This window comes from Poecilia reticulata, chromosome 15, assembly GCF_904066995.2.
Source record: "Poecilia reticulata chromosome 15, P_reticulata-male-v2, whole genome shotgun sequence".
In the NCBI taxonomy this organism is placed as follows: Eukaryota; Metazoa; Chordata; class Actinopteri; order Cyprinodontiformes; family Poeciliidae; genus Poecilia; species Poecilia reticulata.
In genome coordinates, this window is record NC_088844.1 from 28,167,769 (window position 1) to 28,190,270 (window position 22,502).

Consider the following 22,502-nt stretch of genomic DNA (forward strand, 5'->3'; position numbering starts at 1 on the left):
ATAAACAGAAGGAACCAGTGGCAACTTCTTCATGTTTTAAAAGGCAACATTGGCAACAATAATCTCATTTATTTCACTCTATTTGCCATTAAAGCTGCAGTATGTAACTTTTATTTATTTTTACATAGTTGTTAAAATTATTTTCATGTCATGACAGTATAACATTAAACAGCACAAAGTGCAGAAAAACAACATTCAGTCAGAAACAGCCAATCAGAGCCAGGAGGAGGGTCTTAGCGCTGTCAATCACTCTCGTGCTCACCGCTTCCCACCTCACTCTCTGCTACGCTAAAGCTAGTTCACCACTATGTAAGCTGTAAGGCTAATGCTAGTTAGCTTTGGCATTAACAGCAGATAAACAGTTTTCTGGTAACGGTTGTTGCTCTCTGCCATTAGCACATTTAGCAGTGCATTCACAAGTTGATTGACATCGCTGAGACACTCCTCCTACCTCTGATTAACCTACACTAATCTCTAGGTTTCATTATGGGATTGTTCTGCTGCGGCTGTGCACAGCACGTAAACATGCTCAGAGTCTCTGGACGTCAACAGTGGCCTGCCAGACGTCCACTAAACGTCCCAACACGTCAAAGGAAGAATAATAAGAAGGTCACCTTTAAGGTAGCAAATGTTTGGTTATTTGGTTTTGTGTTTTTCTGCCGTTCTTTTCCTCCTTCCCGTTTTCTCTAATCAGATCAGGAGTTTCGGTCTGGATTATGTGATGAAGGGTCTTTGCAGTCCTGACCGCCGTTTTCAAAGTTATGTTTAACACCTCGCTGCCAGTCTCTCCGCCTTGCTTTACATTACGCCGCAGCAGGAAGAGAGAGAGACAAACAATGTTAATCTCTTGTTTGCTGGCAGTCCATTACAAAGGAGTAAAGCAGTTTTTTTCTTCTGCAGCACTGCAAACACTCAAAATTCAGCATTGTCCATTACCTCTTAAACACAGCTGATAACAGGCATCATTAATTAAACCGTGGGAGTAAGTGGGGTTACGTAAATTGAAATTAATAATCGGACCTAAACAGAAATAGAATGAGCGTTTCCCAATTGTTTCCTCACAAACTCCCAAAACGTAGATTAGAGGAGGTTTGGCTCCTTGCTTCCCATGTGAGGTTTCCACCAATCCACGGGAAAGGTTTAGTCATGGAGCGCTCCTTTAATTTGTTTGCCACGTTTTGTACGTGTTCTCAGAAAAAAAAAAGATCAAGTAGGCATTTAATTACTTTAAGAAAATAAATCACTTCCCTCTGCTGCTGCCACGTCTGCTGCACATAAGCTGTAAGAGAAAAAAAGAAAAACTCACCCACTGTCTTGGGACTTCAGGTTGAAGTTTATGTAGCAAAACATAAATAAAACAGAAACAAATTTCTGACTGAAACTTTCTAAGAAAATCAAACAGATATGCAGAATATACAGATTATCATTAACAGTTTATTTTAATAATTCGTATTAGGAAGAATAATATTACAACAACAAACAAAGAAAACATTTGTTTGTTGTAACACCAATAAAAACTATATTTTTAATACATGAATTTAATATTCTGATCTAAAAAAATCATGGGAAAGACGTTTTGTCTCCAGCTGCGTTGACCAAAGATTCAATTCAAATTCAGCTCAGAAATACTTTATTGATCCCAAAGGGAAATTAAATAAAATGTAATCTACCCCGTTGCTATGGTTACGAATCATAGCAAAATAGCAAAGTATGAAAAATATTCTTAAAAATCTGTCCAACTACACAGCATCCAAAACAAGAAGAAACTGTATTCCAGGAAAAGCAATTTTAGAAAAAAACTCTCTAAAGCAAATCAAAAACTCTGAATTAGCAAAAGCATCTGACTAGATTTCATTACCCATGAAATTTGAAATTATAAAAATAAATGTGCTTAATGGAAACACCCCAATTAAAAAAAAAACTCTTCTTTTTTTAATGAAAAGTTTTGGCACTTAATGAGGTGTTTTAGTTGTGTTTTGTTTTTAAAGTGCGGATGAAAGAGGCGCAGAAATGGGAAGCAATGGAAACAGAGCCTCAGCCACGTAGTGAGTTTAACGACTGAAATGAAGTGAAAAAATGATTTATTTTGAGCAAGTAAATGTCAGAGAACAAATACAATAATTAAGAAAACAAAAACAACTCGTATCAAAAATTAAAAAAAAACCACAATCATTAAAACTATCAGGAAAAAACACTGAAAATAAATCACTTTGTGTAATTCATATTGATTTTTGCTTTGATTTGAATTAAAATGATTAGCCTCTAACGTCATGTCTAATTACAGCGTAACAGGGGGATCCTGGGTAAATGCGGAGCAGCAGGTAGAAATCAGAGCTAGCATGTTGTGTTTTGTACTGACATTGTGTGTCTCTCAGTGGATTTCCATTCGCCTGAGTGGAGATGCCGCCGCCGCCTGTAGCTCGGTTGTCAGGGAGAATCAAGTGCTGACATGCCCGTCGACATCTGACAGCTAAAAGGTTTCAGCATTTCCATTTCACAAACAACAAGATCATTTAAACACATTTAAAGCTCGTGTTTTATTGGTAAAGAAAAAATGTCAAATCAGCGACTTTGGGGGGGAAATTCACTGATTAGGCCTGATAATCAAAATCTGACGGGAATCCTCGAAAGGCCCAGAAGGTGACGGCGAGTCCCTAATGTGCCGATAATTGAGCACTGGGTTGGACAAACATCTGCCAGAAGTCACAGTTGAAATCCATATGGCTGGAGATAATTGGCACGCGCAGGCCCGGGCTTGACGTGAGCAGATCCATAACAGCCTGTGGGCGGCGGCCATGATGGAGGGTCGGGGTCGCGTGCCGGTCACCGCCTCACTCCGCTGTCCAGGAGTTCACCGGGAGGATTTCATTATTCTGCTGTGTCACCAGAGAAACTTCTCACTGAAGCCGGCGACCTCTGCCTAATCCAGGGGAGTCCAAACCTTTTGGGCCAAAATCATCAAGTCAAAAGTTTTCACGGGTCAAGAAAGTAGAAAGAATTAAAAACAAAAAAACATCCAGCTTTTTTTTTTTGGTTTTGCTTTTCTCTTGGAAAACGATGTTATTCATCATACATCCAAAACTTAAGAAAATGATTTTTGTGTTTTCCATATTGAAAGGAAGTAATTTAGTTTTCTAATTATTTTGAGTTCAGTTGAAGAAATTTATTCTTAAAACTTCTTTCAAAATGTTTTCTATATTTGACCAAGTTTATAAATAAAGTAGAAGCTGTTTTGTGCAGCAAAGTGAGCTTTTCAGTAAAAGTTTCTGGATATTGAAGTTTTAATATAATACTTTGCTTAATTTGCTTAACATTTTCTATTGCAAGAACATTATGTCAGGAACCATTTTTACCCAGATTACAAATAAAAAGTCTCAGTTTACATCATCCACCTGAGCTGGATACGTCAAATTGGTATCATTCTCAAAATGTAGTTGGGGGCCGAACAAATTCAATCCCAAGACCACAGATGGCCCCCGGGCCACACTTTGGGTACCCGTGGCCTAATCTGTCGTCCAGATTTTAGGTTCCAGAGAATGCATGATGGTGTTTTCATAAGCTGAAGTGGCAGTTTTTAGGGATGTAATGTTTGCAAAAACTAAAAAATTAAGCTAACTGCTACACAACAGTAGAAATAGTTGAAGGTGATCAGTTATGTTAACAGATTAGGATAGGTCTATGCTATTAATGTTGTTGTTTAAATCTGGAAATTTTGCGCATGCACACAACGCTGGAGGGCAAAAAGACGACTCTGTTACTTGCAGCCACACTGCTGCAGTAGAACAATCCTATATGTATAGTATTATTAATTTAGTGCAGTGTGTCACAGCAAAGGTAAAAAATAACGTGGAAAAATTATTGAAGAGCTCAAAACGACTCATATGCAACGCTACACACAGACCCATCGCCATGGCAACTGACTGACAACTGCTCAACTAGTGTATCAGGATTCAACACAAAAAAAAAATACTCAAACATTTCCCACACAAAAGTACAGAACATTCAGTCCATTACAACTCAGCTCTGATCTGTCAGAGAGTTGGAGTGATGGTCACCTTTGTTTCTTTTTTAACTGAAACGAAACACACAAAATTCTGCAGCACATCTGAATGTTCAGGTTTTAAAAGTCAAGCTAGCATAACTGACCTACTTCCTTCTCTCTTGCTAATTTCATTTTTATTAAATTCCTGATTTTATTTAGTTGTCATAGTGTTGACAATTAGTATCAAAGCACTCCATCCCTTTTTCTTTTATACATCACTCATACATTTTAAGATTTAATATTTTGATGGCTGCCACTGGACTCCTGGACTCCATATTGTCTCTTCATATTGAAGAGACAATATGTTCCAAACCCTCAACTGACCACAATTAAACACCTGCAATAAAACTTTCAGTTTCCACAGTAAGAAAGTAAAATGTCTGAGGTCCAAGATGTTTACTATGACTGACCCAAGAAAATCCGACTTCAATTTGTTCAAAAGTGAGATAAGATTCCTGCCAGAAGCCGGTGAGTTATGTTTAAAAGTAATAAAGATGGTAAAGGTGAAGGGGTTGAATCACTTTGGTACAGCCGTAGTCATTAAAAGTTGAAGTTTGTGTTTAATTTTAATTGTAATGTAAAATGCTTCCGGTTGACTTGTTCATCCTAAACAGTTGCTGGTTGTATATTTGGCCAATGATATCGAATATTTTAAGGTTCTAATGTAATTGGGTGTAACAGAAGTAAAGGTTGATGTTTGGTGAGTTTGGCAGGTTTGCTGGAGTCTCTCTAATAAATAATCAATTTTTTTTCCCCCTCAGGTCTTTCCCACATCGGAGAGGCTTGATTCATTAGGACAGCGCGTCTCTGGAGGGAAATCTCAAAGGGTCTGATGGTGAGAGTGACTGAGACGGCACAGAAAAACACTCTGGCTTTACTCACTGAACAGGTTGTATATAAAAGGAAAGTTGAGTGGAAGGACAAGCTATAATAGAACCTTTCACAATCAAAAAGAATAGTAACAGATGTGAAAAGATTGTGAATTCATAGGACATAGACTGTGGCACTTGTATTAAGCAATTCCTGAACCAGAGACCTGTTCCCAAGGTTTCATTCAATTCTTATGTGAAGTTTAGTGAACTTTTAAAATATTAGAAAAAGGAAAAGAAATGGCGTATTTCCACTTACTGGTTTGGAATGAATCAAGAATGAAGCAGAGGGTGAAAACTAGCATGAATCAAGCTAGCATCTCAGGAAAATGCAGAGATGTTTTCAGGAATGTGTTGCCATCGGGCATTCTGTAATTGTTCTGCCAAGTCAACGCGGCTGTTTAATCCGCTTTAATCAAACTACAGTTCTTTTGTGTAGGAACTCTGGTTCGCTTGGGGAGGTGTGAATGCGTAATGGACCAAAAGAGTGAACTCTGGTCCACCTACAAACCTCAGTCTGGGTTCGGTTGAAGTGAACTCTGGTGCCATTATGCATATATGAACACATGGACCAGAGACCACTCCAAAAGCAGGAAGTGGACTAGAGTGCAGGGCATTCTGGGTAAATACAACCAAAACAAGAATGCTAGTTTAGCGCTTCCAAAGACAAAAGCGAAATCCTACTACCCCTAATAACTGACGCCATTCCATTTTAGTTTACATTTTATGCAACAGGAAGTGGCGCTCAGTGCCTTCTTCAAAGATTTTTGGGTTGTTTCCTTCAGTGGTTGTTGATGCAGCACCCCCACAGGCAAGGAGGGGAACAGGTTTCTCAAAGGGTTTGGTTGGTTTGACTCAGTTCAGTGTGAAAGCAAACCACAGCAGCTGAAAATGAAAGAACATTTTGGTCCCTAATCAAACGGACTATCAGGTGTGAAAACAAACGAACTGGACTTTCTTGGCAGTTGGACTGGAGTTCGATTAAAGCGGACTAAACGGGGCTGCTGTGAATGATTCATTGTAAGTATTGGCGTCTGCTGATGTTCATGGTGATTTTTGGAAGAAAGGTTGATGTTTGGTGAGTTTGGCAGGTTTGTTGGAGTCTCTGTAATAAATAATCACAGTTTTTCCCCCCTCAGGTCTTTCCCACATCGGAGAGGCTTGATTCATTAGGACAGCGGGTCTCTGGAGGGAAATCTCAAGAGGTCTTCTAATGGTGCGAGTGACTGAAAAACACTCTGCGAGGAAAAAACCTGAAGAAAGACAACACTTCCTTTTTCCTCCCTCTTTCATTAAAAACAAATGAGCTCTCCCTGTCAACAAAGTGCCATAAGCGCTCCACCAGCGCCACCAGCAGCACCAGCAGCAGCCTGGGGAATTCCCATTAAAGGCGTTTGAGGCCGAATCGGCCTACAAATAAACGCAGTGCTCCTGGGAAATCACGGCAACAAGCAGATACATGTTAAAACTCGGGAGAGGCTTCCCCAAAATCCAGATGTGGTTCTCCGGCCGTCCTCGCCGGTAATGAACCAATTAGAGAGACAATTATGAACACCTGTGACGCTGATTGGCACGGCGCGGCCGCGTCTCCTTCCGCGGCGCTAAAGACGCACCGAATGTTGCTAAAGTTAACCTTTAACAAGGCCTGTAATGATGACGAGGGGCCAAACACACACACACACACACACACCCACACACCCACACACGCACACACACACACACACACACACACACACACACACACACACACACACACACACACACACACACACACACACACACAGGAGGTTCGCATTAGGAAGAGCAGCTCATCCCACTCAGCCGCTTATTGCGTCATGTATTATTGAAGGCAGCTCTTGTATAAACACAACTCCAATAAATTGGGGTCTCAGTTTTTCGGATTCATTAAGGTTAATGCAGTTTTAATTAGTGCTTGATTTGAAGCCTATTAGAGGCAATTTATAAGTCCTTCTCGTGGACCTGAGAAATGACGTTGCGTGGGATTAATATGATAAAAGGCACAAGTTGGAGCTGCGGTCCCTGCTGGGTTGAAGGGATTCCTCTCGTTTCGCTGTAACGGCTTGTTTATTTGCACAACTGCTTTCAGGCACATTAAAACAATCTAATGAATGAGCAGCTTTGGCTTCAGGGATTGCTTCATCCACCGCTTGGACAAATGAAACTGAAGTGATTAGTGCTGATTAGAAGAATGAAGAACAAATGGATTGAAACAGACAACAAGATGTCCTTTAACCTTTCAGAGCAACTTTACCCTCCAGGCGCTCAGGTCAGTTTTTCTTACATTTAAATCTGAGGTTTGTAACTTTTATAAAAAAAATGTTTTTTACATATTTGTTACAACTGTTATGTTGTGACAACAGAATATGAGACAAATTATCAGTGAAAAGATCGATTTCCTCCACCTTTTCCCCACAAAAACAACCAATCAGAGCCAGGAGGACGGTCTTAGTGCTGTCAATCAATCCTGTGAACATGTTGCTAAATGTCCTAATGGTGGAGAAACAACTTATTACAGGAAATAGTTTATTCGCCGTCATCGGTGGCTATGTAATGAGCCTGAGCATTGGCAGTACACTAGCTGCAGTAAAACAGAGAGCTACACATAGGGTGATTGACAGCGCTAAGACCCTCCTCCTGGCTCTGATTGGTTGTTTCTAGTTAGCATTGGGTGAAGGCAGAGGAGCTAAAAGTTTTTAATGGATTATTTTGGATAGTTTCAACAAATATATATATAAAAATACATATTTTTTATAAAAATCACTGCAGTTCTAAGGCAGTAATGTCAAAACATTTCACCCTGCTCAGAAACTGCACACAGCATATTCTGAAGAAATATAAAAAGTTGTGAATGAAAAACTAAGTAGACCCCATGATTCAAGAACCACTTTTACTGAAGCTATATGATTCTAAATACAGCTTCAACAAAATAAACATTATTTATCCCAAAGGGAGTTTGAATGTAGTAACTCATATCTGTCTTTATAGAGTTGTGATGCTGCGGGCAGGAATGATCTCCAGTAGCAGTCAGTCTTACAGCAAATCTGAAGAGGCCTCTGACTGAAGAGGGTCTGATGACAGCCCAACATGCTAACAGCTTAATATGCAGGTAGGAGAGACACCATCATTTGTTTCCAAGCTCTGCTAATCCGCTTCATTTGCTTGTGCTGCTCCTCTTTAAAGTTTGAAATCTCTTTTTTTCCATAGTAAAGATTGTCATTACTGCTGCACATTTTTTAAACGGTGAAGTTAAATTGAATTTTGCTTGCAAATAGAAATTATAATTTTTTTTTCGCTAGAAATGTAGTAAGTTTGGTTTTCACATTGTAACTGTACTCCACATCAAGCAGCTCAGTGCCGTTGATGTAAAATAAACCAAATATTCTCTTGAGGTTTATTGAGTAAAAAAGTCCAGGGCTATTCAGAGTCTGGAAGCCGTAAAGTACAAGCAGGACATAAATGCACCACAAAACGGTTTGATTGTCCTTTTCAGCAGGAGCATGTTTAGCCCAGCTGGGCCACATGGTGCTTTACTCTCTCAAAACATGGAGGTGTAGAACGAACTGTTGCGGGCCACTCTGCAGTGGAGATGGCCTGAAATCACAGCAAGATGGAGCAGAGCCGAACCGCTGACAGCAGGAGTCACAATACATTAGCAGAGCCTCCAACTGGCACACACACACGCACGCACACACACACACACACACACACACACACACACACACACACACACACACACACACACACACACACACACACACACGTCATGTTTTCATATCTTGTGGGGACTTTCTATTGGCTTCCATTCATTTTCTACAGGCTAACACTTACCCTAACCATTACATGCTTAACCTCTAACCCTCGTCAAAACTCAATTCGCACCTTAATCCTAAACTTAACCCCTACCCCAAAAACAGTGTTTCCCCTCATGCGGACCAAAAAATGTCCCCATAAGAAGCAGTGTCCCGACCACCCCACATTTAGACAGCCATAGGTCCCCAGAAAGATATAAAAACCGGGTTCACACACACACACACACACACACACACACACCAGAATCTGGATGAATTGTTAACAGGTTGTCTGACCATCACCCTCTCATTTCTCCTCTTTCAAGCGGGAAAGCGGCGCCCCTGAAAAAGTTAGCAGGCAGGTGGAAGTCCTGCGTTTGGCTCGCAGGTTGCCGTGGCGACCTCCCAGCTTTGCATGTTTGGAAATTGCCACCAGGAGCGACTAAAACGCTCCCATCTGCAAACTCGGGAGAGACCTGAGATCAATTTTGTTGCGTTTACTGCAGAGAGGCTCACAATGGGAATTCGCTGAAGATCACTTTCCAGTTGGACGTGATGAGCGGAGGAGCAGGAGGGCGACGCGTTCGCACGTCCCGCAGCCTCATCTCTGTGTAACGTGAGCCGCGCATCGCTTCAGTCTCAACACTGTTCCCCTGAACAGGATTTAATTTGCACATGCAAGACTTGCACTCCTTTATGAAGCATATTAAAGATGATGTTCAAACATATCATCAAATTTAACCCAATTATGTCTGTTTTCTTTTCATTTTATAACCGTAAGCAGGGAAAGTTGACTTTTAATCAAAGAGAGAAAATAAATCTTTACACTGTGTTGCCGTTTTCTTTCAGGAGCAGGTAATTGATGCCGGCCTCCTCTTCCTCCTCTTCCTCGTCTAACCCTGTGCAGCCACTAGATGGAGCATGATAACCACAGAGAGGCTCTCCCGGTGGGACCCCGACCCCCGACCCCGCCCCGGATCCGGTGGGTGCTGCGGCTCCCGGCGGAGGTGAGAACGGGAAATTGTCTGCCAGGTTTATCACGGATTCCCATCGACTTCCCGTTTGTTTTATTGTTTCTTTTGCCATCCAGTTTCTCAGTGCAGGTCACTGGGAGTAAGAGGTCAGAAAAGTTAAAGCAAACAGACTTTTACAACGTAAAGACTTCTGATTTTATCATTCTGTCCTTTAATCTGCTTTCTGTGTCAAAATTATGCATAAAAACATCAAGTAATTTAAATTTAGCTGATTTAGGAGACAAAATATATTAAGAATGACTTTTTGGTGGAAACAGTAAATTAAACTTGAATAATTTGAATTAATATGAGTCACAACAACATTAAATTTCCCTTTAAGTATTTAATCAGTTTTATTTTTTAGTTAATTTACCTTTAGGGAGAATTTGTCGCTTTTTGTCCAAAACATAGAAGGAGACCAACTTAAATTATTTAGTTTTTTACTCAATTTATCTATTATTTAAACAACTGGACCAAAATATGTTCATAAGTCATTTCAAACACATGCATATAGTGTTAAATGTTTTTAAATTTTATAAATTTACTGCTGGACGTTTATGGGAAACACTTTCTGTTCTCCATAAGCGAAGCCCCAAAATGCTGCTAATAAAGTCCAGAGGTTTCACCTGAACCCCTTAATTTACTCTCTGGAGTTTACGGTGAGGTCAGACGGGACCGACGGGAGTTTCAGTCCACACGAAAAATCCAATATTTTCACTTTATGTGTTGGAATCACTCCCCTGCGCTCCTACGTTTCATTTTCACGACTTACGAGTGTAATAAAGTAACAAAAAAAAACAAATAGTTTATACTAAAATACTGTAATAAATGTTTTAAGCTGCGAAATATTGAAAATATCTGCTATAATTGCAAATTTTCAGTGGAAACTTGTGTGTTTGGTTCTTGAAATTGTGGATAAAATGATTGCATTAAATAAACGATGTAAATTAAAGATCTCCAAAAATACAAACAGCAATGTTATACATTTTTTTCAGTTTAAAGTCCATTTTTGTGCCGTCAGAGATGCTGCAGAGCCTACAGAGACGATTACTCTCTCATATTCTAATAATCTGAGGCAGAGGAAATGTATTCTCCTTTATCTGCATTAATGCTTTTAAATGGTTCACAGAGATTTATTTTACTTGGGGCACTTATGTCAAGAGCAGTTACAGGAATTACTCTGGATGCAATCCCATTATAGGATGTCAAATATTTTGATGCTGTTGGTAAATGGCAGCACGGAGTGGAGGACAACAACCGGATGGCAATTCTGCAATTCCAGGATCAGAATAGTAATAATGTAAAAAGAAAAAAAAAGCCCATTCTGCCTGTATGCTCACCTTTCGGAGTCCCAGGGCTCACCCCGGCCGGCAATGTAATACCGAACAATGAATTTTAAATAAAGTCAAACATTTGCTTCATGCTCCTCTACAGTTTAAACAAGCCATTTCAGATGGAGACGTGTGGATTTATTGTAAGTAAGAGATATAAGAGATAACTTAATCCCCAAGTGGATTGTAAACCCCACCTCCACTTCACATGGCTCCACCCTTCCTTGACCTTTTGTCTCATTTCTCGCCGGGTAATGAATGCTTTCGGACTGAAACGATGCGGCGCGCGGTCCGCAGCGTTGGAATGTCATATCGGTGGAAATCACCCAATCAGCATGCCGGCGTTGAGCGCAAACAGAGCGAGGCGGCGCGGTGCGCGGAGCGGTGCCGGACCGGGTCGTCTGGATGTCAATATAATAGACTGGCTTATGATGTGTAAATAACACAGCACTTAATGCTTCGCTCCGGCTCTGAGAGAGCAGCAGAAATCACAGCCGCCAGCTTCACCCAGGCAGCAGCAGCAGAGGCTGGAAATCAGGAAATGTAATAATTTACACTTAATTTTTCTACTTTAGCCACTTTTATCCCTTTACTGCAGATGAATTAGTAGATCATAAGATGAAATATATCAGCTTTTACCATAATAATTCCACATTAAGGAAACAGAAATGTATGTCACCTTTTATTAGGGACGCACTAAGAAAATGTAAAAATTAAATTACGAGAAGAAAGGTGAAATAATAAATCATGTTATGATTTATTCTCATTAAATCATAATATGAGAATATTCTGATTCTCAGTCATAATATGAATAAAGTTCATATTATGACTTCATTCTCAGATTATATTGTTATTCTATAACTTTATTTTGACATCACTCTCTTATCTTTCTAACTTTATTCTCATACGACTTTATACATTTAACATTATGACTTTATTCTTGAAATACTGTATTCTCATATCACAACTTCATTCTTGCATTATTTAGACTTTATTCTCATACGATTTTATTCTTGTGAAATTATGACTTTATTCTTGGATTATTATGACTTTATCGTTGTAATTTTCTGACTTTATTCTCATTATATCTTCATTTTATTTTAGTTTTTCTCAGGATGGCCCCAATACTCACCGTTTTTATCTGTGTGCATCCACAGGCTTTGACTACACCTGGGTGAAGTTGCCTCCTCCACCTTCTTCAAATTAAATGCAACTGGCATCAAATATTTGTGCAGAGACACTTTGTTTGTGCTGTTATGCTTTTTAACACTAAAAGAAAGTAGCGGAGCTGGTTGACCTTTGATGACCTCTGGAAACATTTACTAATATTTTTAAAATGTTAGCAGTACAAATGTTTGACACCAATTGTGATTGATTTGAAGAACTCAGGGTAACTTTATTCAGGTTTTGACTGGGCCGTCTTGTCGCTAAAGGTTATTTCTATTCTTTATAATGATATACTTTAATATTATTTTTATTTTTTATTTGACATTTATTTATACGGCTACGCTCTCACTGTATAAATGTTTATTCTTATATATTTCTATACAGAACGAGTCCATAAGTTAATTTATTTCAGAAACTTTATCACCAAGTAAAACACATTAAACAGATTAATTACATACAGATTAATGTTTGAACGTCTTTATTTCTGTTAATTATGACGATTTTCAGATATCAGCTAATAAAAATGACATATGATATTAGAAAACCAATAAAAAACCATTTTAATGCAGAAAATCTATCTATCTATCTATCTATCTATCTATCTATCTATCTATCTATCTATCTATCTATCTATCTCTAGTATTTTATATAAAATACTAAATTTATTTAATATCTCTGCATGTTTAGAAACCTTTAAATTGATTTGAATAAAAACCTTTTTAGATATAAAACCCATAGGCTAATACTTTTAGTGATGTAATAATTAACACAGCTGACTGTGTGTGTGTGTGTGTGTGTGTGTGTGTGTGTGTGTGTGTGTGTGTGTGTGTGTGTGTGTGTGTTTGATGTTGAGAGCAGAGCGGATGTTTATAACAACAGCCTTGAAATTAAAACGCTGAGTGAACGACACACTCTGAGTGTTTTCACTTCATTGTTTTTAAATGTGAACATTTTTCACATAAATACAATAAACTCCTTTCTGCTCCGATTTCACACTGCGAGCCGAAGCTCTGGGTAGTTAGGAGCATCTTCACACACACACACACACACACTCACACACACACATGCGCACATACGCACACACACACACACACACACACACATTGAGTGGTTCTTTTTACCTTCACCAGCACTACTTCTTCTTCGTCTTCTTATCTTTGGGGCCCCATACGGAGCAGTCGGTCCTCACAATGTAATATTTATTGAAACAAATGGGCTTTGCACTGTAAAAACAGAAAATCTTACCAAGTATTTTTAGTTTAGCTTCTAGTGTAAGACAAAACTAACTGAGAAGTAACTTTTTAGCAAGATAAGAGATTTACATTGTTGTAACAATATTTCTTGTTACAACAATGTAGCAGGATATATTACATATGTTGTAGTTTGTAGATGTGTTTTTATGTTATATTGTATTTTATGACGAACTGATGGATTGTATTCTTGGATTAAATATTTTAATTACAGGCTTTATATAATAAGCCCTTTAGGATTTTCACTCTTTCTGAATTATTATTATTGTAATTTTTAATACCTTTGATCTGTATTTTAATTGTTCAAAATAAACTAAATTAAATAAGAGCGTTTTTAAGTAAATACTTCCTTAAGTGAAATAATCTACCAATGAAACAAGAACTAATTTAATGAATTTTAAGGAATTACTAACTTAAACAAGCTCTTACTTCTTACTGAAAAGTTAATTTTGTTTTACTTCAAGTGTGCTTAGATATTTACACTAGAAACTAAACCAGGTGTTTTTTGCAGTGCGAGATCAGATTCTTCAGCTTCATTCTTTTCCTCTGATGTGTAAATGAATCTTAGTTCATCTGAAATAAGATAAAACTAACTTACAATAAACTTTTTAGCAAGATTCAAGAGTTTAATCTTGATGAAAAGAGGGGAAAATGTTTTATAAATTAAATAATTGGCCAATGGAACAAGAACGTTTTCATCAATATTAAGTAATTATTGACTTAAAACAAGCTCCTATATCTTACCCAGTAACATGTTGTGTTTTTGCAGTGTACACCAAGTGTTTTTGTCTAGTTTCTCATAAATATCTTAGTACACTTGAAATAACACAACACTGATATAGGAGTTTGATTTAAGTGAATAATTCTTGAATACTAATAAAATGTACTAGTTTCACTGGCAAATTATTTCACTTGTAATTTTTTTCTCTCATTTTCTCAATATTAAGGAGCTACTGACTTAAATCAAGCTTCGATATCTTGCTGAAAACTTAATTGTAAGTTAATTTTGTCTTATTTCACGTGTACTAAGATATTTACAGAAGAAACTAGACCATAAGTACTGGTGTACACTGCAAAAATACAAAATTATACCAAGTAAGACATTCCTTAGCATTGATAAAAAATTCCTAATTCTACTGACAGATTATTTCACTTATAACAAGAACTGTTTCAACAAAATTAAGGAATTATTGACCTAAAATAAGCTCCTATATCCTGCCCAGAAGTAAATTTTGTGTTATTTCAAGATATTTGCACTAGAATTAGACCAAAATACTTGGTAAGATTTTGTGTTTTTGCAGTGTACGGGGTGAGAAGTGGTAAAACACACAGACAGAGTAATGCAGCAGGTAAACACAGGGTTTCAGTCAGCTTTATAACGCTGTTTCCACTTAGAGAAAACTCATTCACACCTGCTGATGACACACATCAGGTGTCAACAGTATTCTGCAGCCGCTGCTCATGTGACGGTAATAAATAGCCGTGACCTCAGCGAACGCATCACTCATGAGCCGGCTTTGATTCGGTGGCTTTTTCCGTCGGACCCGGGAGACGGCGGCTGTTCCCACATCCACTGACCTTGGAGTCTCTTTAGAGCGCCGCCGCTCAAGGCCGCAGCCAATCTGTTGTTCCTAAAACGTCAACAAACCTCAACACTCAGTGAAAGCTAACACTTGAGCGCGAAGGTTGCCGTGGTGAGAGGTGGCGTGGGATCAAAAACAAAGCAAAAAAAAAAACTGATAAAAAATATAATTTTACCTCTTCCCTCTCCCCATAATCCCAGGCTTCCAAGAGTGACCTTTGATCCCGCAGCATGTGTGGTATGCTGAGCCGCCCGCGCGCCGCTCTGATCCTGGGAAGCAATCACCGAGCGCGCCGCTATCAGAGGAAAAGGAGAAACACTCTATAAGCCCGAGTGTGGAGGTGAGCGCCGAGCGAAAAGCAAATGTGCAGGGATGGAAAAAATAACCAAGTGCAGCCAACCACGCAGAAAGCTGATGGGCCAGAGCGGCGCGTGATAAAGGTAAAGTGGATACTGTATCTACAACACAGGCTGGAGCCGACAGGGAGCCCAGGAAAAACAACATGGGAACAATCTGAGCGAGCAGCGCAGAACATTTCACTTTAATTTCACTCATTTGCTTTATTAGCTCACATTCTGATTATTTATATAACACAAATTCACCCCATAACACAGAATCCAACCCATTCGATTTCAATAAAACCTCATTTTCAGGTCTAATTACACATCATGCACTGCAAAAACTAAATCTTACCAAGTATTTTTGGTCTAGTTTTTTGTGCAAATATCTTAGTACACTTGAAATAACACAAGTAACTTCTCAGGAAGATATTGGAGCTTCTTTAATATTGGTGAAAAAGTTTTACTTCCACTGGCAGATTATTTTACTTGCATCATGAAAAAATAGTGAAATAATCTGCCGTCAATATTCTGGAATTATTTATTTAAAACAAGGTTTTTTATTTCACTGAAAAGTTATTTATAAGTTAGTTTTGTCTCATTTAAAGTGCACTAAGATGTTTCCACTAGAAACTAGACCAAATATTTTTTTTTGCAGTGTAGCTAATATTTCCTGTGAACACACATAGATAAAAACTTGAATAATTAAATCTAAAAACACACAAGCTTATGGAAGCAGCTTAATATGTAATTCTACCAAATACTAAGTAATTTTATTTATAAACTCTCTGTTTATTGTTGTGGGATTTGGGAATTTTACCTGATTTATAACCTGGAAAAGTTTAGTGTAACTACACTGCAAAAACACAAAATCTTAACAAATATTTTTGTAAATTTAGTGTAAATATCTTACTATGCTTGAAATTAGACAAAACTAACTTTTAAGTTACTTTTCAGCAAAATATAGGAGTTTGTTTTAAGTGAATATTTCCTTAATATTGATGAAAAATTATTAGTTTCACTTTCAGATTATTTGACTTATAACATGGGAAAAATGTTTTAAGTGAAATAATCAGCCAGTGGAACTAGAACTTGGTTGCTAGGCGACGGGTTTGGCTGGCGTTGCTAGGTAACGATTGTCAAATAAGTGAAATAATCTGCCAGTGGAACTTTTTCCACTGTTTTGCAGTTTTCTGGATATTTCTTAGTAGAAATAATACTTTATCGCCTGCAAAGTTTGAAATATCGACTTTATTTTTCAAACTATACTAAGCGTGTCATAAAGGAACTGCTGCGTTAGAGGTGAAGGCAGGCGTTCCTCAGGGTTCAATCTTCGGCTCGGTTCTACACAAATAATCTTCAGATTGTTCGACTTTATGCAGATGATGAGTTTATTTATACATAAGTGTCATTTTTACAAGAAGCAACAGATTATTTTCAGTTTTATTGACCCTTTTCTAAGTGCTTTGGCTAATTCGCTAAATCAGTTTTCAGTGACTTCTAACCTGGCAGGTGATTTATTAGAGGCTCTCATCTAGAGAGTTTTGACCCTAAAGTACGTATTTGAGAAAACATTGACCAATGCTGAGTTTTTATTTAAGTTTGAACTGAATATGTTTTTATATTTCACTCATTTATTCATTGATTTATTCGCTGTTTTATCCACTATTTTATCAATTTTAGACTTTTATTTTAGAAATACAGATGTATTACATCAAGCTTATCTGTGTTTTTTTAGGTGCAAATCACTTTGTAACAACTGCAGATTTTGAGTTGACCAATTTCTGTTATTTAAAAAAACACATATTTGGTTGTTTTTAAGTGTAAATGTCAAATGTCTTATGTTTTTTGCAAAACTGTGATTATTGTTTGGGTTTCTTTAGCTTTGTATGTCAAATCTTTACATTTATTAATGATGTTGTTGCCAGTGATCGGTAACCAATATTCCTGGTTTAATCAGTTTAAACACAATAAATCACAAATAAGATTAAAATATTTCCATTTATGCTGCAAAGCATCTTCAATCTTTGCTGATTTTAACTAAATCAAAAAGTCCATTAAAATTGACTTTTTGATTCATTTTAAAGTACAGTACCAGTACTTTAAAACCAGTACTGGTACTGGTTTTAAAGCCAAAACCAGTACAGAGAAGCTGACATGTTTTTAGCATTAGAAGGAAAATTGCCCAACTTTTTGGAGCATATATATAAATATTAATAAAAAAAATATTGAGAAATAAAATGGGGAAAGTTTGGGGGAAGGAAAAACTTTCCATAGAAAACTGCTGCGTGTGAAAGCATTTTGTCCTCTAAACAGCTAATAGGTGCGTCTCTGTGAATTCAGAGGTTTGAATTTGTAAAAACCGCCTGTGAAGCTCCGCTACCCACGATGCCTCGGGGCGCAGCGAATTCCCCGCATGTGCGTTTATTTGATTGTTTAAGAGCGATTTCCGGAAAACCGAGTTTTTCGGACGGGCCGGGAGCTGCCTTGTAACAATTATGGGGTTAAATGGCAGTCGGCCACACAGGAGGGCATTTGCCTGCTGGCAGACCCTCCTTCCCGCTCTGCAGGGGTCAAAGGTCAGAGACTTTTCAGGAAAAGTCCATTTCTCAAGCTCCTCGAAACAGGTGGAGGCCGGAGCCGCTGTGTTTACTGAAACAGCAGAAGAGGAATGGGAAACGAGACGCCGCCGCGTCGTTTACAGCGCAGGGTGTACAAACTTATATCAAAAAAATTCATTTGTTTCTTTATTTGGAAAAAAGCTTTGCAGATTTTACGCATTAAAAGCATCTGGTTTTAGAGTGTTGATTGGAAAAAGAGGAAAAATATTTGGCAAATTCTGAGAGATAAAAACAGAGTTTAGGTAAATTTTTCTCCTATATTTAACCAGTTGTTTTTTTAAGTAATGGGAAGCAGATTTGGGTGCAGCAAAGTTTGCCTTAGATGTAGAGTTTGATGTATACCTTAACTTTTTTTGTACAATGGACACAGAAAACATATATTTTTTAAATTATGCAGTCCTGATGTGTTAAATTTTATTAATTCATTCATTCATTTATGCAGCGCTCTAAAAACCGAAGGCAACAAAACAGGTCAATCAGAAAAGACCAACAAATACAATTGTCAATAAAAAAATGTAAATATAAAATAAACTAAAGAATTACATTAATCGCAAAGCGTTTCTAGAAAAATCTAGATTAATCTCATAATTTCTGAGTATTTTCTAGCCGTTTTTTTTATACTTTTCAAACTCAGAAATGTCCTAAAAAATTTCTTAAAAATTTATGAAATCTCAAAGTAGAAGTTTTTCTAGAATTTCTTTTACTTTTGAAATTAAAAAAATTCCTTATTTAATTTTTTTTTTAGAAAATTAATGGAAATGTCCTCATTTTATGTTTTCTTGCTCCGTTGCAGATCGACCAGGTTGGTCAAACATGTAAAATGATAAACATCATCAAACCGTCTTTCAAACGGTTCGTTTTAAATATAATATAAAGTTAGTAATAAAACCCGATGTCGCTGATTCGATACCCGGTCTGGATTCGTTCAGATATCGGTACCGATGCCGGTTATCGGATCGGTGCTGATCTGTGGGAGCGTTTTGTTTCGGAGGGAAGCAGAGGGCCGCAGGCGGTCGACCCCTCGCTGCTCGCCGTGTTTGGATTGGCTGATCCGGCGGGACCCGGCGCTGAACCCGTCAGGAAGGGCTTAAGTGTTCGGGATTAGGGACCCAAAAGGCATTCGGGCCTTGGAGGAGCTCGGAACACCTGCAGGAAGAGGCGGGCCGGCCGGCCGGTCCTGACAGCAGCTGGGGTCGGTGTTCGACGCCATGGCCCAAGGGCAAGGTCGGCCCGGCCCGGTTGGGTCGGGAACAGCGGGCGGATTGTTTTCGGACGCGCCGAATGCGAGCCAGCTGCGGCTGTGGATTCCTGACCTCACATTAGCACTACGAAGGGAAGCCGGACTGCTAATGAGCGCTGACCTCTGACCCCGGCTGAGCGGCTCCGCAGAACCGCGGACCCGGCGTGAGTCGCTCGTTTTCAGCTCCTGATCCCGACCAAAACCCGCTTTCTCTCCGTTCCGCGCAGGAAAACGTGCTGATTAGTGTTTTAATAACCAGAAATGTTGGGAGCTGTGAATAAATTCAGGTCTAAACTTTGAGTGGGTCGACATGAAAGCGCCGGCGTTTCCCCGGGCCTAATTGGGCCGGACAGTTAACATCAAAGCTCCACATGTAATCTGTTCTGAAACGTTCGCATGGCTCCGCTCGCTTTCTCTCTCTGAACATAATGTAATGAAGGTCATTCTTCATAAACTCACTTTGATCTGTAATTTTTAATAAAATTTCCTCATCTCCACCTGCAGTCGATTTGCTTGCACACTTTTCACCTTCGTTCCTTTATTTTTCCCTCGCAGTGTGTGGTAGCAGCTCAACTCGCCTGAACAAAAAACAACATAAAAGCGTTTCTTTTTCTTAACTGCTGACGTGCCCCAACACCTGCAACAGATGTATAATTAAGCTGTGATGCTTTATAATGAGGAGCTGCTTTTATAGAGACAATTATGTGTAATGTAAAATAAAATGCATCGCCGTGGAAATCCCCACATAGCAGACTAAAGATTATAATTCAGCCCGTTAAATTGAAGGAAGGCTGGGCGACTTTTATTGCCAAGTCAGTGAAATTCAGCCGAAATTCCTGAACAAATAACACGTTTTACACACCGAGGCGTCCAAAACCGCCGCCGCCGCCTTCCAGTTCCTATCGGCACGATTTAATGAGAAATCAGCTGCACTGCAAAAACACAAAACCTAAACAATGTCTGATTGGTTGTTTTTTATCTACAGTGGCTCCAAAGTTAAAGGAAATATGTAAAGTTTACACAGAATTAAATTTTTTATAATAAAAATGCATGAATTATGAAAAAATAAAACATCAAATGTTAAGAAATAATTTTTTTAAACATCGACGTAGAAAATAAATTTTCTTTAATTCTAACTGTATTTTAACTATTTGAAGATGAAAATTTGCTTCATTACAATTTTATTTAATCTGAACTAATTTTAGTTTTAAAAAAACTTCCTTTCACACACTGCAAAAACACAAAATCTTAACCAAGTTTTTAATTTATGTTGTAAATATCTTATTGGGCTCGAAATAAGACAAAAGTAACTAAAACATAACTTTTAAGGAATATATATTTTTAAAATATAATTTGTAAAAAGGGATTTTAAGGATGTTATAATTATGACAGTTTTTTACAGATGAAAATATGCAAAAAGTGTCGCTGCAATTTGAATTTACACTGCAAAAACACAATCTTACCAAGTATTTTTACTAGTTTCTAGTGCAAATGTCTTGAAATTAGATCAAAATAACTCACAAGCAACTTTTCAGCAAGTTGTAAAAGCTTGTTTTGTCAGTTATTTTGTAATATTGATTAAAAAGAGAGAAAATGTTGTTATAAGTGGAAAAACTCGTTAACTTCATCAATATTCCAGAATTACTGACTTATACAAGCTCCTATACGTTTCCGAAAACTTAGTTTTGCCTTCTTTCAGTGCAGCAGCTCAGAAGTGGTTGGTTATGTTTAGTGTTTTTGCAGTGCAGATCAGCTGCAGTAACGAGCCGTGAGCGCTAATACTTGGGGATCAGTTGCACTGGATGAGGCGGCTTTATCCAGTTATTAGGGTAATGTAATGGAGTCTCTTAATCCAAACCCAGCAAACCCTCACACCGTAGGGGGCACAATAGTGAGGCAACATGTTATTCCAACACAAAGCTGACTTCCCCGCTAATGTAGCAGGACAGTGAGGTTCAAACAAGTCCTTCACAGTATCTCCCCTAAAATGATTTTCTCCCTTTATGCCTCCAACAGACGCTCTGCTGGCATATTCTACGCCCCTTAATGCCAAATTAAACCCCATCCTCTTTTATTTTAAATGAGGGAAAAAGGCGAAAGAGAGCCACTGGTTAATCTAGGAAAAAAAAAATTAAAACGGTATTAAAAAGTATAGAACATTACATTAATGCCGTCCGGCACAATTGGTGGTAATTGGGAGATAATCCAGGAGCGGCGGGCCGGGTTGGAGCGTCTTCTGCCGCCGCGGAGTCCTACGAGCCGCGGGACGGGGTCAGAGGAGGAGGAAGAGGAGGAGGAGGAAGAGGGGGAGGGATTAGCTCTGGCATTGTTGGCTCTTTCCACTGGAACATGACCTTGACGAGAGTTTGGTTCCTCTCTCTCCTTTCTTCCTCCATATATTCCAGCAGAATGAACTTTAATAGCAGCATAATGGGGCGATTCAACAAGGCCAAGAGAAACACGCCAAACATGGAGAGTAAAACCTCCAACACCTTCACGCCGTTTTGGGGAAAGACCCTCACCTACTGCGTTTACACATCCCAACTCCACACAGCTGGAACAAGAGGAAACGACGTTTTATTCAAAACAATTTAAACCAAAAATGTCTCAAAACGGAATGAAAACTGCTGTTGATTTTATCGTTTGGCTGAAGTTTGATAAATGCGACCGGATGACGTTGTGATTTTAATCATGTTTCTTATTTCGTGGAGACAATGCCATTCCCAAATTGTGTTCTTGTACGTTAGCGGAATATCAACAAATTTGTAATGGAAATATAGCAACTATCATTAGTAACTTTTTAAAAATATGTTGTTTTTTTTTAACATATTTGTTCAAATTGAAAATCTGTGAAGAAACATCCATTTCCTCTTTGAGCTCTCATTGGTGTCTGAAGAAATGCTCTCTGTCAAAAACCACCAATCAGAGCCAGGAGGCGGGTCTTAGAGCTGTCAATCACCCTCATGTATGCTGCTAAATTCAAAGTAAAAAATACCTTATTGATCCCAAAGGGACATTCTTCAGAGTTATTGTAGATAAATGTGCTGATGGTGGAAAAACAACGTACCACTACAGGAAAACAGCCATTGGTGGCTATGCTAACTAGCATTAGCATTCACAACTGGCTCTGTTGTGAGGAACGAGCTGTTATGAGGGTCTGAGCAGCTCATGCACAAGCACGATTGACAGCAGTAAGACCCTCCTGGCTCTGATTGGTTTTTGTTTTTGCAAAAACCTAC

The 22,502-nt window shown here is 38.5% G+C and overlaps 1 long non-coding RNA gene across 1 annotated transcript; it reads left to right on the top strand.

The window, feature by feature from the left end:
• Positions 1–1,586: 1,586 nt before the first annotated feature.
• Positions 1,587–21,939, top strand: LOC103477128 (uncharacterized). Its single transcript, XR_014091089.1, has 5 exons — positions 1,587–4,877; positions 6,051–7,198; positions 7,918–9,336; positions 9,570–9,727; positions 15,265–21,939. It is a non-coding gene; the product is annotated as an uncharacterized LOC103477128 (long non-coding RNA).
• The last annotated feature ends 563 nt before the right edge of the window (positions 21,940–22,502 follow it).